The sequence below is a fragment of the Abramis brama genome, assembly GCF_963993115.1.
Source record: "Abramis brama genome assembly, chromosome: 4".
Lineage (NCBI taxonomy): Eukaryota > Metazoa > Chordata > Actinopteri > Cypriniformes > Leuciscidae > Abramis > Abramis brama.
This window is the reverse complement of record NC_139966.1, coordinates 12887059-12905513: the sequence shown is the minus strand read 5'-3', so window position 1 is coordinate 12905513 and position 18455 is coordinate 12887059.

Genomic DNA, 18455 nt, shown 5'->3' with positions numbered 1-18455 from the left:
CCAAGTTCGATGTGTGATGGACTGGTTTCCTTTATAGACCGTTTGCGATGAACAGAAAACGGCCAGTGTAGATTAGTCCCAGCACAGTGCCTATAAACCACTTGCCGTATTCGCCTGCCAGATTAACTGTCTATTTACAGATCAAAGACAGTAACCTAGCTTACTCGGAGCAAGGCCAATATTTCAGAGACAGCACCATCAAGAGACAATGACATTAATGACAATCACACAGACAGACAGAAATGTAGACGATTTGGGACATGCTGCCATCTTGGATCTTGGAAATTACATCATAGAGATCCCTGCAGGATAGTGGATAGTGTGCAAACTTTTCATACAACATGCTAAGCTTATTATATGGTTATCAGCATTAAAAGTGTTAAGGAACAACAAAGGTAGTGGTAACCCGAAACATCAACTTGGCCTTATCAGTTCTATACCTCCGCTGGGGTTTCAGTTGACGGTGGATTGTCTTGGTGTTCAAGATTACATAAATCAGACTGTGTCGTCTGCCAATCTACAAACATACGAAAAAAAACTATTGTATGACATCCTACAAACAAATCCTAAAGTGTGTACCCATTAAGTTGGTAGAACCAATGTTTTACAACATCACATACAACTGCCCAAATTCCTATAAAACAAAAACCTTACCGCATGTCTTCTGTAAAACAGGCCATTGTGAAAGAGCAACTCAAAGATATGTTGTCTGCAGGTATCATCAAACCCTTTTTTGTATACTTAGTCAAAAGTCCAAGCGGCAACTATTGTTGCCGGTGGGCAAATGCCTTGGGAGTACAAATATCATGGTAAAATTGGGTATACGGTTAATAAATCAAGATTATTGGTCTTGTTTAGTTCATAAACATAACTTACCCTTTTAAACATACATCTCTACTGTTCATAAATGGTCTGTATGCACTGTTATTTTTGTTATTTTTAGTTTTTTTGTTATATAGATATCATTTTTTCTTCATTCTATTGATTTGTATTTATTTATTTTTATTTGACTTTTTGATACGAAATGCCCTGTTATGGCTGCACTTTGTTCTGCACTATGTTCCACTACTTTAACCCTTGTGCGCTGTTTGTTTGCGGCTTACAGTCGGGCTGTTTGGGGTCCAAACAGGTCCATAGAACCCAGGCAACAAAATGCAATTTTGTAACAAAATATATATATAAAAGTTTAAACAAATTTAATTTTACTCAGTTTATTAATGTTTTTACTCCACATTTGGACATTTTTACTTTTTTTTATATATGTTTACATTTTTAAATAATTTAATGTAAAAAAAAAAAGTTTTTTACCTTATAAAAGACCCACATTTCTAAATTTCATTCATGGGGATAACATGGATAATTTGGCATGGTTAAGTTTTAAAAGTAAAATTTTTTTTTTACTTTAATCAGTAGATGGCTACAGAGCTCTAAAAGTACTAAACGTTTAAAGCAACACTAAGTAGCTTTTCAACCTTCATAATATATTTCCAAGACCCTTGTGATGGTACATCGACTTACAATAGGATGAATGACAGGTCTGCCATAGCATGACGGGGTCTGTATCGCTTTTACTGGCACTACGTAACTTTGGGGTTCGGGTAGTAACCCGAGCACAAAAAGAACTACAAAATTTGACTGCTTTACGGCATATGTCACTTCCCCCACCACTTCCTCAAATTTGGACGTGAGAGGCCAAACAGCGTTTGTTTTCCGGCTTTCGTGCGTATGTTTTTGTCATGGCCAAAGCAGCAACGGACAAAAATAAAAGTCAGAAGTAAGCCTGTCTAAACGGCGTGTACAAGTTTGGTAGGAGCTACATTCTTGCAAGTAAATAATACATGATTAGACGGACAAAATTATCTTGCCTCAGGCTATAATGCAAATCTATGGTAGCTTGATATTATAATATTGACGATATATGGCTATTACCTACCACACAAACATTGAATTGAATTAGCATTCAGTAAAACAGTAGCCAATAAGCTTTAATGACGCTGGCTTGTAAACGTGAGCTACGCAATCTTTTGGCGTTTGAAAAAAATAAAACCCATGAAATTATATTCATATGACGTGCTGAAATATATGCCACTGTACCTGGGTTGAAGACATTTCACACGCAACGCAGGCAGTCTGCCCAAGACGTGAGAACTCCTGCAGAGTTCGGGGGTATCGGCTTGTCAACAAATGCACGTGTATCCCCTGGTGTAACCATGACAGATTTTACGACAGTAGTAGAAGACAATACTGTTTCCCAACTGTAGGGGGACCCCGAGAGCAAAAGCTACTTGGTGTTGCTTTAAAGCTAAAAGACAGTTTTAGGAAGGAAGTTTTTCCAGTTAGATTCATATCTACATATTATGAAATCACAGTTATAACAATAAAAGTTACTTTTTGTCAAAGTGTAGCAGGTTTTGTACTGAACATTTTTTTTTCCAATAGGCTAATGTTACATTATGAATAGAATCCAACCTGATCATGATGTTACAAAGAGAAAAGTTGGAGTTTTTACAGTTTATCATTTATTTCAAACATGTTTTTTTATATAATTCTACATATTTAAAGTGTGCCACTTAATTTCTGTCTATGTGTTTTCTGTGTTGTTTCTGATTTTGAGGATGAATTTTATCCATTGACAAAATTCATTTGATACTAATCATATAACATTATTCGACAGATTTTTTTTTCAGTACAAAAAAATGCATAAAGTTTGAAAAAAAGTAACTTTTATTGTTATAATTGTGATTACATAATACATAGATATGAATACAACTGGAAAAACTTTCAGTTAGTCAAATAGCAAATAGTGGAGATCTGCAGCCATCTACTGGTTAAAGTGATGGTTTATTATCCATGTTATCCCAATGAATGAACGTTAGAAATGTGGGTCAAAAAGACCCCGAACAGCGCACAAGGGTTAAAGGTCCCCTATTATGCAAAATTCACTTTTGCATGCTGTTTGGACATAAATGTGTGTTGGCAGTGTGTGTACACAACCAGCCAATAGTGATAAAAATCCACTCACTCCTTTTTTATTAATCCCCATAAATCATCAGCAGTGTCTCCCAACGACCTGTTTTCAGAATGCTGTGTTAGTGACGTCACTAAGCACAGGCCCCGCCCACGAGTGTTGACAGACACTGCCGTTTCAAAATAGACCCGCCCTGATCGAGTTCACAGCTGCTGCACTGACGAGAATGTCTCCCAAGCGTTGTAGGTGTTTGTGTGGCTGGATGTATTAATCCACATAGCTCTCTCTATTTACTCCCGAAATCTGAGGCAGCCAAGACGAGGTGGAATTATTTAGTTGTGAATTTCTGAAGTAAAACGGACGCTTCATCTTTTGTGTGATGTACAATAAACTTTATTAAACTCATCAGTATATGTTTGATCATCATTCGGACCTGGGGTGCGTTTCCCGTACAACTATATAGCTTGCTGCTTAACTACCATAGTACGATGTATCGTTGGAGAAATCAACTAGCTAGTCACGACTGTTTCCCGAAACCATATGTCGCAAAGTATCGTTCAACCACGTTGGTTTATGAAGTCTTGCACGCAGGGGCGGCCTTAAGCATCTGGGGGCTAAAGTTGTGAGATTATTTTATTTTTATTTTTTAAGTGCTAAGATTATCACAAATAAACAAAAGATTTTGATGCACGTCATTTAATTGAGAATCACTTTAAGCATGCAGACGCAGTTAAGACAATTTGATGTATTCCACTTAATACAAAATAAAACAATATACATGTACAGTAATATTCGTTAACAACGTACCTCATGGTGTTCTTCTAAAATGAAGGCGAGCCACAAATCCGTGAGTACAGTTTACAAACCCGTGGGAAAAGATCGGTTGCACGGGCACGGTTTATGAATTTGTGGGTACAGATTGCAAAAACTGAAGGCACGGTTTACAAGTCTGAGAGCGCGGATTAGAAACTCATGGGTAGCAGCTACAGTTTTTTAATCCGTGGATGATGCTGGACCAAAGAAAGAGGTAACTTTTGGTAGACTGAATAAAGCTTTTCTTTTGTTGTCTGATTTCTTTCGTTTTTCAGCACCACTGGCATATGTAGGCTATGTTTAATTTCCTATTCAAAGTATTTTCCTTGTCAAAAAAAACTTTTTAACCTTAAGGCAAAGTATAAACACATAAACTATTTATTTACTTCAGATCACCGTTCGCGGGGGCGGTAAACGTCGCCATGGTAACCGCGGCGTGACTCGACTTCGACCAATCAGAGATGTCAGTGTTTTGCTTAGAATTATGGGTAGTGTAGTATTTTTATATTAACAAATTTTTACACCTTGTGGCTTTTATAGGAGCAGAAACTTTCGTTTTGTTTCTACCTCGTCGCTCGTGGTCAATCTAACTTGGATGGTTTAGACATTATTTAGAAACTGATGTGACGTGTTTCCGGGTCGAGTACCCTGTGCGCGTTTGTGCTGCCGCTTCGTATCCTGGATTGTTTGTACTGTTTGTATGGTTTGTCTGGATTCGGATATTTATTTCGGATATTTATTTCTTTTTCATCGGATCTCTGTATTGACTACTCCGTTTCTCACTATTGCTCCCTGACCTGGACTGTTGTCACTGTCTGCAAGAAGTTGAGAACTCTGTGCGGCTGTTTCGCGCCTGGTTGGATTACTTAATTTTTTCACTGTTTGAACTCAGAACTGAACTGTTGATAAGTTTGCCATCGTGCTGCTGCGAGCTCTCTTCCCTGTAACATCTCTACCACACTCTACCACACTCTACCACAGTGGTTCTCAATTCCAGTCCTCGTGACCCACTGCTCTGCACATTTTGTATGTCTCTCTTATCTGACACACTTAGTTCAGTTCATGGAGTCTCTCCTAATGAGCTGATGATCTGGTTCAGGTGTGTTAAATAAGGGAGACATACAAAATGTGCAGAGCAGTGGGTCACGAGGACTGGAATTGAGAACCACTGCTCTACCACACAGGTCTCCCATCAACTACTCATTTCTCGCCTTTCGGATGTGGGTATTTCTGGTGCCGCTCTTTCATGGTTTTCTTCCTATCTCTCCGACAGACTGTTCTACATTTCACTTCAGGATTTTTGCTCACCTACTGTCGCCCTGAAGCAAGGTGTCTGTCATGTAGAGAATTGCCAAGAGGCCTGGGAGAAGTTAGGAAGGCTCAGTACAAGGGAGTGATTTTCAAAATGGCAGTGGTGATTTATTTCTGAAGCTGCATTGTACAAGGAGCAGTCCTCAAAGTGCAAAAAAAACCCAAAAAAAAAACACTTAGGGTATCATACATACACTGATGCTACAAACAAAAGAAAAAGGCTGTGAGCAGCAAAACTGGCACTAAACAATGCCTAGTGGTGCATCCACCAAAATTGACAGCATGTCTCACCTCAAACATGTTCAATGGTTTGCATAGCTTTCACAGGATGCAACAACCCCCCTTCAACCTGCTCAATCCATTGTTTAAATAGTCAGTTTTCCCGCCCAAACTCTATTGGGACAAACCATTATCACGGGGTACAACCCTTTGCCTGCAACACTCATCACAAACTTCCACAGCTAACATTAATACATAAATAACATAACTACAGTTCATGAACTCACTTCTGACATATAGTAACCACCATACAAACATGCATAACATAGCACCACAAAAAAACTTACATTAAACATTAACACCTCATAGCACTCATGTTTCCCTCCATTTTGTAAAATGGTACATTCCGGATATGCGCACTACCCGAACCCACCACCAAAACATTGGATCAAACAGGAAAGATCTAACATGTGATATAAAATGTAAACTCACACAATAAAGAAATAATTTAAAGCAAACAATGACTATTATCTTTCAACACTAACACATTGCCCACTTGTTGTTGGTACTGTCCCTCCTCATATACATTGTCAACACCCAATATACAATAACTTATTTCTGAACTCAACATGCCAAGTAAATTCAGAATAGCATTAGATTGATACTCTAGTGATGATGTAATAAACCTAGCCCATCATCACAGTGTCCCTCAGGGATCCGTTCTTGGGCCATTATTATTTATAATCTATATAATACCTCTTGGTCAGATCCTCCGCCATCATGGTTTTAATTATCATTTCTACGCTGACGACATTCAATTATATACTACCTGTACATCGATTTTATCTATCACAACTGACAAAATCTCTGCTTGTGTACATGAAATAAAAGATTGGCTTCATTAAAATTTTCTAAAACTTAACATGGACAAAACTGAGATTATTTTTACCGGACCTCCGTCACTCACTAATAAAATTTCTACCAACTTCACCTGTGAGATCGCTGGCTCTCATATCAAACCATCTAGTACTGTTAAAAATCTTGGTGTAATTTTTGACTCCTCTCTATCTTTCCACTCTCACATTAATTCTATCACTAAATCAGCATTCTTTCATCTACGTCGTATCGCTCAGCTCCGTCCCTTTATCAGTATCTCAGATGCTGAAACTGTCATCCATGCATTTGTCACATCACGTCTTGATTACTGCAATGCACTTTTCATTGGCCTTTCTGCTAGCTCCATTTCCCAATTACAATACATTCAAAACTCTGCTGCCAGCATATTACCCCAATTCTGCATGACCTTCACTGGCTTCCTGTGGCTTACCGTATCAAATTCAAAATCCTCCTTCTCACTTTTAAATCTCTGCACGGCTTGGCTCCCCCCTATCTCTGTAACCTGCTCCTCCCCTACACCCCGACTCGCACTTTACGATCATCCGATTCCAGCCTTCTCGTCATCCCTCGGCATCGCCTGTATTCTGCTGGTTGCCGCCCCATCTACCCATTTTTCATTTACTGTACTTACATTCTCATCATTCTCACCTACCTACTGTTGTTTTGTTTGCTGTCTTTGTCAATTGCCTTTATTGTTGTTTGTTTATTGTAAAGCGTCCTTGAGCCCTGGAAAGGCGCTATATAAATAAAACTTATTATTATTATTATTATTATTATTATTATGGCTGAAAATCAATATCTATGGAGAAAATGAATGGGATTTTGCTGGTCTGTTGGGGGCCCCCCTTGGAGGGCGGGGCCTGTTTCAATTGAAACGGGTGAAAGATAGGTAAGGCCGCCTCTGCTCGCACGTGGTGGACTAATAACTTATTTTAATTAATCTGTTTGAAATCAAATTAACGCTAGATTTTGTCATATAAGTTACAGACATGGCATCTGAAGACCATTTCTAATTTTTCTCAGTTATTTTGCTTTATTACCAGACTCAATATTTGGCTCGTTCTTACATAGTAGAGCACGTTCGCACATGTGCAGTCTTCAAAAACGGTGCTTTAAATCTCTTGACAAACTAAAAGACGTAAATTACATTTGTATGCATTCTAAATAAATAACACGGGTTGTACTGAATGTCAGCTTGCTTATTTTGCTAAAGATCAGGATTTATTCAATCTACATCTCATGTAAAATAGAAACTATGCTTCTAACGACAGCTCTGAGATGAAACTGTCCTGAGAGACTGAGTGCGAGCTCATGAAGCTCCGCCCCCTGTGTCGTGCAGCAGCAGCTTATTTGCATTTAAAGGGCACACACTAAAACAGCTCTGAGCCCCAAAAAATGACAATTTAAACATGCTGTAAAAAATGATCTGTTGGGTATTTTGAGCTAAAACTTCACATACACACTCTGGGGACATCAGAGACTTATTTTATATCTTTTGAAAAGGGGCATAATACGGGACCTTTAAGACAAATGGATTTGTTGTTAGTTGTGTTTTCATATTAAATAGATTATAAGATAGATGCAGCTTTTTTGGGTTCACATCAAATGTTCTTTGACTTTTATACATAATAAATTTGTTTATGAATAAAGATTGATCTGTTGAAAGCAGTTTGAAATAGATGCCAAATGTTCTCCTCCAATTCATATTTGACATTGAGGGGGTGCATACAACATATTTGCCCACCAGCAGCTATAGTTGCCACACATTAAAATACGATTTTCAAGAAAGAAAAAAAAAAAATGGGGGAAAATAAATGCAGAACATGTTCACATAGGACACTATTAAAACGACTATATGCATGAAACCATTCAGAAATTTTTTGGCACAAATGGGTTAAAAGAGTTGGTACTGGGAGACTTGCGTGGTCAGTGTTGCCTGGTGTACTTAGATGATATAATCATTTATTCTTCCTCTGTAACACAGCATAGTTTGGATCTTCAGATGGTATTTGACAAACTCCAACAAGCAGGACTAACCATCAACTTGATCTAGTCACTGATCATTCTACCTTGCAGTGGGTTCTGACTTATAAAAAATCCACAAGTCGTCTACTGAGGTGGGCTTTAAGATTGCAGAAATTTGATTTCATTGTAGAGTTCAGAAGAGGCAAGCTCAATGTTGTTCCAGATGCTCTCTCTCGAATACCTTTGACAGTTAGGTGCAATTTGTTCTCTACAAAGGAAAAATAGAGGATCTCCCCTTTACTGCTGATATTGTGTGGGCAGAACAACACCAAGACCCTGAGATTGAAAAAGTGTTCTGTGCTTTGGCAGAAGGAGATCCTGTCATGTTAGAAAAATATACAGTGCTGGAAGACAAAGTGTATAGGAAAACAAAAAATTTCTGATCACCAAACTAACTTCCGGATTTATATTCATTCTTCGCTAAAATCGCTCATGTTACAGGCTTATCACAAGAACCCCCTATGTGGACATCTAGGCATCTTCAAAACCTACAAAAGGCTTCATAATGTTGCATTCTGGCCTAAGATGTGGTCCGAAGTAAAACACTTTCCTGAAAAGTGACAATAAAATACCTCCTGGGAAAATGCAACAGACTATTGTGAACAGACCAAATGAGCTACTGGGAGTGGACCTTATAGATCCATTTCCACGCAGTTCTCAAGAACATGAATACATAATGGTGGTGGTGGCGAGAACAAGTATTTGATACACTGCCGATTTTGCAGGTTTACCCACTTACAAAGCATGTAGAAGTCTGCAATTTTTATCATAGGTACTCTTCAACTGTGAGTGACGGAATCTAAAACAAAAATCCAGAAAATCACATTATATGATTTTTAAGTAATTAATTTGCATTTTATTATTGCATGACACTGTATATGCGTTGGGTTGAGATTTTCCCCATGCGGACTGCAACAGCTTCCACCATTTCTCATATGTGACCCTGGACCACAAAACCAGTCGTATGTCACACGGGTATATTTTTAGCAATAACCAACAATACATTGTATGGGTCAAAATTATAGATTTTTTTTATGCCAAAAATCATTAGGATATTAAGTAAAGATCACGTTCCATGAAGATATTTTGCAAATTTCCTACCGTAAATGTATCAAAAAATATTTTTGTGAGTGGATGCAGCAAAATCGCGCAAAAAAATGTCCGGAAACACCCCTACAAACTTTGCTCGCTGCTGACCGCTATTTGGAATTACCCACTCAAGTTTGGTATCTATGTAAAGCTTAGATTTCCCACTTTCGGGTTCATAACTCTCCACAACGTCATTACAGCAGTAAGCCAATAAAGAGCGTTAAAACAAACCCTTCTCGTGTAAACAAAACTGTTTTCCTCTTAGCAACGGCCTGCTACAGCACCTCTGATTGGCTGGCGACTTCTTCGTATGCACAGTGTACACAATCCGCGATGGTTGCGGTGCAAGCCATTGATTCTGAGATAGCGCGTTTGCTCAATTTAAACTTTAATGACAACAATAATTTAACAAACATAGTAAACGATTTTTTCGCAAATGATTGGGAAGATGATACAGAATGTCCAGAGACTGGCTTGGCAAAGGAGGATGCCCTGGAAGATGATGAATTCGATCAATGTGTGGATCTCTTCGACTCCGTTATGGAAAATGCCGCCATGGAAGAATACAAAGTTTTCACTGCGGACACTGAATTTGATCAGGTTGAGTGGGAAAATGCCTCAAAGTTCAGGTGAGTCAGTCACAAACATTCTTAAATGCCTTCTCTACAAAAATAGTGGTTTTCATGAGTTGTTTATGTTACAGGTATAGCATATTTTGCTTGGACAAAATGTAAACAAAACACCAGCTTAGCTGAGGATGTCATGTGGGTGTGTATGATGATTATTTGCCATAGCCAGCTCCTATATTCAACAAAGTGATATTGTTTTGTTTTCAGCTGTAATTGTCAGTACAATGATGGGCAGCCGTGCTATCGCCTCTTCACCCCAGAGGAAATGATACATAGGAGAGCAGCCATGAGAGAACTGACATCTAGTTAGTATGCCAGGAGTAAAAAAAAAAAAAAAAGAATTCATGAAAATTGTACAGACAGGTCAATTGCTAAGTGCTAAGGTTTCAACAAGTTTAATCAGTTTTCTAACTGTTCCTTCATTAAAGGTGCTCTAAGTGATGTTGGGTGATGTCACTTCTTGTTGACGTTCGAAGTATTGTCAAACAAAACGGAGGCTAGCTAGACCCTCCCTCCTCTTCATCCACGCACTAACCCCCCAAACCCCACCCCCACATCATTCTTGTCAGTTATTGGCTGGAACAGTTTATGTTTTCGTGGTGCGGGTGAGCCCAGTTTGTTTTAGTTGCTGTTTGTGGAGCCTGTGGTGTCTAGAGAGACCGCATTTTTTTTACAGTGTGTTCAGGGGACAGGCAACTAGCGGATGGTGAGGAGATGTTTGCTGTATGTGACAAAAAATATTTTGGCCTAAAAAAACGCGTGACATCACTTAGAGCACCTTTAACAAGCATGATGACAGGAATATAGAATAGAATAGAATAGAATTTTTTTGTCATTGTCCAGTGAAAAATAATGAAATACAATAATGTAAGCCTTTCTCTGGCAAAATCCAGAACCATAAAATTCAGTTGTTTAGCTAGTTTGAAAGTTGCTGTTTCATTTTCAGGGGACCAAATGCTTATCCTCCTGGGGAAGACTTCGTGTTCAATCAACAACTCTGAGACCACAAACTTAACAAAAAGGAAGGAACAAACTCCTCGTCAGCGACAGAGGACTTACTATTGGATGGAAGGAAAGCGGTTATGCCGCAATACGTTCAAATTTCTGCACATGTAAGTAAACTAGGAATGACCCACCACTTAGTTTTGTAACAAAAAGCTCAAAGCTGCTTCCAATCTGTACACATAGGATTGTGTAGTATTTTATAGACACTTAAGATTTTCTTTCCTGAGATGTACAAAGACATTCTGTGTGCAGAAGTCATTGAAAATTAGTTGTGTTGGTCTGAATGTTTTTTTTTTGTTTTTTTTCATATATATATATATATATATATATTCCAGGCTAAGCCAAGATCGCCTCACAGGTCTACTTTCACATTATAAAGAGCATGGATTGGAGTCAAAGGAAAAGAAATCTGGAGGGAGAAAAAACAATACACGATCACTAGAATTTGAAGATATACAGCGAGCTGTAAGGTTCCTGACAAATTATGCATCAGAAAATGCATTGGTCCTTCCTGGGAGGGTTCCTGGTTTCAAGAGGGATGACATGCAACTTCTGCCTTCATCTCACACAAAGATTTTGGTCTACAACTGCTACAGACAAGGTCTTGAAAATACAGGTAAATAATTATTATTGAAATTGGTATTATAGAGAGAGCACAAACATTTCAAGCCTTTGGAATACTTCAGAAAATTACTTTATCAGATTCTTGTATTTGTTGCTTTCAGGACACAGAATAATGGGAGACAGCTATTTTTTCAATCTTTGGAAGAGAGTCTGCCCTTTTATTATCACGGCCAAGCCAATGACGGACTTGTGTTGGGTTTGTCAGGAGAATAATACTCTCATTTTCCGTAGTGCGAACTTAACAGACGTCCAGAAAATAGACCGCGTTGCACAACAAAACAAGCATCTATTAATTGTTAAAACTGAGAGGACCCTGTACAATAACATGGTCACAGAGGCCAAGAAAGTGTGTGCTGAGAATGACATCAAAGACCTAAGCAGCAACCAGCCATGTAGTCGCAACATCACTATGCATTACTCGTTCGACTATGCCCAGCAAGTCCACCTGCCAAGTAACCCCTTGCAGCCAGGACCAATTTATTTTCTAGTTCCAAGGAAATATGGGTTGTTTGGTGTCTGCTGTGAGGGGATTCCTCGGCAGGTGAACTTCCTTGTTGATGAAGCCCATCTCATTAGTAAAGCCTCAAATGCAGTGATTTCATACCTCCATTTTTTCTTCAGCAATTATGGCATTGGAGAAACAGATGTGCATCTCCACTGTGATAATTGCTCAGGGCAAAACAAAAACCGTTTTGTCCTTTGGTTTTGTTCCTGGAGAGTCGCAATGGGTTTGCACAGGAGCATAACCTTGAACTTCCTTATTGCCGGGCACACCAAATTTGCGCCTGACTGGTGTTTTGGGCTTCTCAAGAGAGCATTCAAACGTCATGTGGTGCCTTCACAGAGTGTGCTGGAGAAAGTTGTAAATGATAGCTCCACTGTTAACATCGCCCAGGTCATTGGAAGGGAGGATGGTACAACAGAAGTCCCAGTGTGTGACTGGCAGACCTTCTTCGCTGGATCCTGTAAACCAGTTCTTGGAATGAAAAAGTATCAACACTTTAGGTAAGTGTGCAACTTGTCTAAGTAAAATGGCATGTACAGTGTATTTATATTAAGCAAACCACTACCACAATCTGCATGTAGGAACTTTGCTCTAGTTGCCTTTTTAATGACCCTTTTTTATAAGCAATAAGCAAGATGAATCTGACCAGAAAGGATAGATTTTTGTGTTGATGTCAAGTCACCTTCAGAACAGCCATCTCACTTGCTATGTTTATAAGCACTAATATTCTCATTGTCTCATTATTTTTTCAGGTTTGATGCTGAGCATCCTGGAATGTTTTTTGTCAAGAAAGAGGCAGGCAGTGACGAATTACCTTTCCAGATCCTTCTGCAAGGCATGGATTTCCCAGATGGAGAACCAGTTATCCTGACTCCTCCTGGATTATCACTCCAGAGGCAACAGTACCTGTATGAGAACATCCGCCCTTTCGTTGATTATCCCTACAAGGATACTGTTTGTCCAAGGCCCGAGGTCCTACCAGTTGATGATTCTGATGACAAAAGTGCTCAAGAAATGGACCTTGTTGTGAACTTGGTCTTGGAGTAAACTAAGGATGCTGAACTGGGTCTGGGTCTGGGTCGGGGGTGTGGTCAGCCACCGAGATACAGGAGTCGAAGCCCTCACTAGGCAACTGGGACAATGGCCCCCCAAAAAAAGAACACTTTGTGGACTGTTCAAGGTCAGATGTGACTTAAGATATAGACCGTAACCTCATCCCTGATTGAGAGCATATGAAAATGAATGGCAAAATTTATGAAAAATTTGCAAAAAGTCAAGTGTAAAATTTTATATGTTCCTGATGAAATATTTTAATGAAATTTTGTGTATAAAGGTTTAGTTGTGGTAAATCAATGGTGTAAATTTCATTTATTTCCCTTCATTAGTAATATGCATAGCTAAGGACATAATTTGGACAACTTTAAAGGCGATTTTCTCAATATTTAGATTTTTCTGCCCCATCAGATTCCAGATTTTCAAATAGTAGTATCTCGGCCAAATATTGTCATATCCTAACAAACCATACATCAATGGAAAGATGATGTATTCAGCTTTCAGATGATGTATACATCTCAATTTTGAAAAAAATACCCATAAGACTGGTTTTGTGGTCCAGGGTCACATATCCTTAGAACAGAAGTTCTCACAAGATGGGGGGTTCCAACTTATATTCTGTCGGATCGGGGTTCCCAGTTTGTTTCGTCCATTTTTCAGGAATTGTGTGAGCAATGGAAAGTCATTCCAAAACTTGCTACAGCGTATCACCCCCAATCTAACATGACTGAGCGTGTTAATCGTACCTTAAAGTGTATGATTGCCTCGTTCGTTGAAGACAATCATAAGAAGTGGGATACATACCTTCCTGAGTTCAGATTCGCGTTGAACACTGCAGTACAGGAAACGCCTCGGTTACGACTGTAACCTCGGTTCCCTGAAGAGGGAACGAGCGTTGCGTCGAGTTTGACGCTATGGGAACGCTTTGCGTGATGACGTCTTGAAGCACATGTAAAATCAGTCCAATGGTGTGGCGGAACGTCAGAGGCGGGTGACGTCACGTACCAGGAAGCTATAAAAGCCGGCCCGAAACAGAAAACGAAAGCTTCGTAAAGTCTGAAGTCGTGTTGACAGGCATGAAGGAGATATGGCAAGGTGACGCAACGCTCGTTCCCTCTTCAGGGAACCGAGGTTACAGTCGTAACCGAGGCGTTCCCTTTCAAGGGAACTCGCGTTGCGTCGAGTTTGACGCTATGGGAACGTCTATACCAACGCCTCCATAGCTACAAATGTCTGTCCTGTGTGAAATCTGGTGAGCAGCACTAGGAAGACAAAACATGAGACCCTGGAGCAGAGTCTAGATCCAGAGAGTAGAACCTGACGAAAGTGTGCGGTGAGGACCAGCCTGCCGCATCACAAACGTCCTGTAACGAAACTCCTGATATAAGGGCCTTAGAGGCCGCCATACTCCTCGTAGAGTGCGACCGGACAGCCAAAGGAGAAGGCTGTCCAGCCGCCTCATAAGCAAGTGAGATAGTCTCAACCACCCACTGCTCATCCTTTGCTTAGACACTGGACCTCCCTTGTTAGGGGAGCAAATGTCACTTTTACGCCACAGGGCAGCTCTGTGGACATACGCGTCTAACGCCCGAACAGGGCAAAGCAAATTATTCGCCTCCTGGTCCGATTTCGAAAGGGAGGAGGACCTCCAAGTGCCACGAGGGAAACGAGATACCAAAGGGGTCTTTCCCCACAGACATTCCACCCAAAGGACTGTGGTAAGCACCTACGGCCGCCACATAAACCTTTAAAGTGGACGGGGTCAGACCTGCAGTGAACCGCTCTTGCAGGAACTCCAGAACTGTACCAATTGGGCAGTTGACTGGATCCAACCGACGGTCACTACACAAAGAGGTGAATACTCTCCAGTTCAGGGCATAAAGTTTCCTCGTGGAGGGAGCTCTGGACTGTAGAATGGTCTCAACAACCTCAGTTGAGAGACCTGACTCTATGAGCTGGGCCCCCTCAGAGGCCAAGCCCACAGGTTCCACAGTTCTGGTCGGGGGTGAAAAATCGAGCCCCCTGCTTGGGACAGAAGGTCCCTCCTGACGGGTAGCTCCAGAGGAGGCCCGTCGAGGAGGGACACAAGATCGGGAAACCATACTCTGCCCGGCCAGCGCGGGGCTATAAGAAGCAGGCAAACCCGGTCCCTGCGAACTCTTTCCAGAACTCCCGGGAGCAGAGCAACTGGGGGAAAGGCGTACAGACGTAGCCTCGGCCACGTCTGTACCATAGCATCCAGTCCCAGAGGAGCTGGATGCGTGAGGGAGAACCAAAGTGGACAGTGAGACGTCTCTCGAGACGCAAACAGATCCACTTAAAATTTCCATATCAGCTCCACCACCTCGGGGGTGGAGCCACCATTCCCCGGGCCTCGGCCCCTGTCTCGACAGAGTGTCTGCTCCTATATTCTGGACCCCGGGGATGTAGGCTGCCTTGAGTGACAGCAACTTCCCCTGGGACCACAAGAGGATATGGCGTGCCAGCGCAGACCCCCTTGATATAGGCGACTACCGACGTGTTGTCCGTATGTACTACACATGGTGTCCCCTGAGACCTGTGATAAAGCTCCTCAGAGCCCGGAAGACAGCTAACATCTCTAGGCTATAGAATGCCAGGAACGATGATGGTCTTCCCACAGACCTTGAGATGAGCGACCCTCAGGATCGCTCCCCAACCCGTGAGGGAAGCATCCGTCGTTAGCAGTTTGCGACGACAAGGAGCTCCCAGCACTGGGCCCTGGGACAGGAACCAAGGTTTCTTCCACATAACCAAGGCACGTAGGCATCACCGCGTGACCTTGATTGTGCGAAATGGGTTGCCCCTCGGGGAAAAACCCTCTGGTCCTGAGCCACCACTGCAGGGGCCTCATGTGCAGCAGTCCAAAAGGTATCCCGTTGGAAGCTGCTGCCATGAGACCCAACAGTCTCTGGAACTGTTTGACAGTGAGTAGCTGGCCTAGCTTTACACTTCTCACAGCTGCCAGGATCGAAGCGTGGCGATGACAGGCGCGCCTGCATCGACACTGAATCCCAAACCACGCCTAAAAAAGTGGTCCTCTAAAATAGAGAAGCACACTCTTCTTGGCGTTCAGCCGTAACCCCAACTCTTTCATATGGGCGAGAACAACATCTCGATGTTGAACCGCCATCTAATGCGACTGAGCTAAAATCAACCAATCGTCGATGTAGTTCGTGATGCGAATACCCCGGAGGCGCAGAGGCGCCAGAGCTGCATCCACGCATTTGGTGAAAGTGCGGGGTGATAAAGCCAGGCCGAATGGAAGAACTCGATATTGGTATGCTTTGCCCCCGAAAGCAAACCTCAGGAACTTCCAATGACACGGACGGATGGAAATATGCGTCCTTGAGGTCTATCGTGACAAACCAGTCCTCGGACTAATCTGTGGCACGATTGTCTCAATGTTAACATTTTGAACTTGAGCTGCATGACAACTCGAAGACCTAAAATGGGACGCAATCCCCCGTCCTACTTTGGAACTATGAAGTACCGGCTGTAAAACCCGGTTTCCCTGTTGGAGGGAGGTACATATTCTATGGCCCCTTTCTCTAACAGAGTGTTTACTTCCTGTTCCATAACCAGAACCTGCTCGGGGCCCACCATTGTGGGCAGGACCCCCATAAACCGCGGTGGGCGTTACTAGAATTGTATCTAATACCCTTTTTCCACGGTCTGCAGGACCCAACGAGAAACATTTGACAGTAGCTTCCACGCTGTCAAAGATTCTACTAGAGGTACCAGTCTCTCGAGACTGGTTTCTGGATTTTGTTGCTGTTGAGTAGGGAACGACCAAACAGACTGCTGGCAGGGAACGACCAAACAGACTGCTCTAGCACCCTCCTCAGAGGGGGCGGGCATCCCGAGGCCACTACGTTTCCGGGTGGACCTTGAGATATGTGCTCGCCGGAGACCGCTGCGCCCTGTAACACTGGAGGCGGCAGGGTTGGCAGAACGGTCCCCTGAGGGCACCGAAGAGAGACGGCACCGTATTTTTCTCCTGCTGTTGAGCAGTCGGTTCGTCGCCCTGTAATGGCGCACCGGCAGGGAACGACCAAACAGACTGCTCTAGCACCCTCCTCAGAGGGGGCGGGCATCCCGAGGCCACTACGTTTCCGGGTGGACCTTGAGATATGTGCTCGCCGGAGACCGCTGCGCCCTGTAACGCCGGAGGCGGCAGGGTTGGCAGAACGGTCCCCTGAGGGCACCGAAGAGAGACGGGCACCGTGAAAAGAGGTGTTAACCGCTCTGCTTCGGGGGGACTACCCTCATTTGTCCTGAGCCCTCAGACATCAGGACTTTTTCCCAGCAGCCTTCTTGGCGGTAATAACGGTCCGCAGATCCGTTTTACCCCTCGAAGACTGCTGGGTTTGAGAGCGCCCTCCGTGTCCCCGAGATTTTTGTGGGGGAGCACGGGAGGAAACGCTCTGTTTCTGAGTGGCGCGGTGCTCAGCGCTCTTTTTAGAGGAGTGAGGCTGCTCCCGCTCAGCAGCCTCATAGAAAGAACGGCGGGGGAGAAGTTTCTGAAGTGCAGCTGCCTGTTTTGAAGCTTCTTGTGACTTCGCTACAGCACTATTAACTGCGTCTCCAAATAACCCTTGCGTGGATACTGGTGCATCTAAAAGAACATGTTTTTCTTTGTCCTTTATGTCACTTAAGTTGAGCCACAGATGCCTCTCAGTGGCCACCAGGGCTGCCATAGAGCGGCCGATGGATTTAGCCGTCTCCTTGGTGGCCCTGAGAGACAAATCCGTGGCTCTACGCAGTTCAGACACCGTATCAGCACTAATACCCCCGCCCTCCTCAAAATCACCCAATAACTCAGCCTGGTAAGCCTGCATTATGGACATTGTATGTAAACACGCTGCAGCTTGACCGGCGGCGGCATAAGCTTTATGAACCAGGGAAGAAGTAACTTTTACTGGCTTGGATGGAAGTGCAGGAGCCTTCAGAGAAGATGCCGTTGCTGGAGAGAGATAGCTCGCGAGCGTCTCTTCCACCTTCGGCATCTCCCCATAACCATGCTCTTTATAATTGTGAATGGATGAATAGTGTGATGTTTGTGCAGTATACACTCGATATGACGGTGTGGAGATCGGGGAAAAACGGCAGGCTCCTGCGCTGGGGCTGCGCACGAGATGGCAGGAAGCGTTCGTCGAGCTTACTTTTCGAACGAACGTCCTGCCTATCTTCTGGCCACTCAATAGACAGTCTGTCAACAGCTCTAGTAATGACATCGAGCAGTTCCTCAAACGCATGAGACTGAGGTGGCGAATCCTCAGACTCAGCTACAATACTC